The 270-nt window shown below is 54.8% G+C and overlaps 1 protein-coding gene across 1 annotated transcript in view; it reads right to left on the bottom strand.

Annotated features, from left to right (window-relative positions):
* The window catches only part of PTCH2 (patched 2), a 44,476-nt gene that overhangs the window by 24,982 nt on the left and 19,224 nt on the right, over positions 1-270 (bottom strand). The window lies entirely within an intron of this gene.

Raw genomic sequence — 270 nt, 5'->3', positions numbered from 1 at the left:
CGGGACGGCAGATTGCCCCAAATGATCACTATACAGAAATAATCTTCCTTCTCCTCTCTCTCCTCTCTCTCCTCTCTCTCCTCTCTCTCTCTCTCTCCTCTCTCTCTCCCCTTTCTCTCTCTCCCCTTTCTCTCTCTCGCTCTCCACTCTCTCCCTCTCCTCTCTCTCCTCTCTCTCTCCCTCTCCTCTCTCTCTCCCCTTTCTCTCTCTCTCTCCCTCTCCTCTCCCTCTCCTCTCTCTCTCCTCTCTCCCTCTCCTCTCTCTCTCCCC

The sequence above is a fragment of the Nanorana parkeri genome, unplaced genomic scaffold (genome assembly GCF_000935625.1).
Source record: "Nanorana parkeri isolate BGI_ZX_2015 unplaced genomic scaffold, ASM93562v1 scaffold2830, whole genome shotgun sequence".
NCBI classification, from domain to species: domain Eukaryota; kingdom Metazoa; phylum Chordata; class Amphibia; order Anura; family Dicroglossidae; genus Nanorana; species Nanorana parkeri.
Note: the sequence above shows the minus strand (reverse complement) of the source record. Positions and strands in the feature narration are given on the sequence as shown.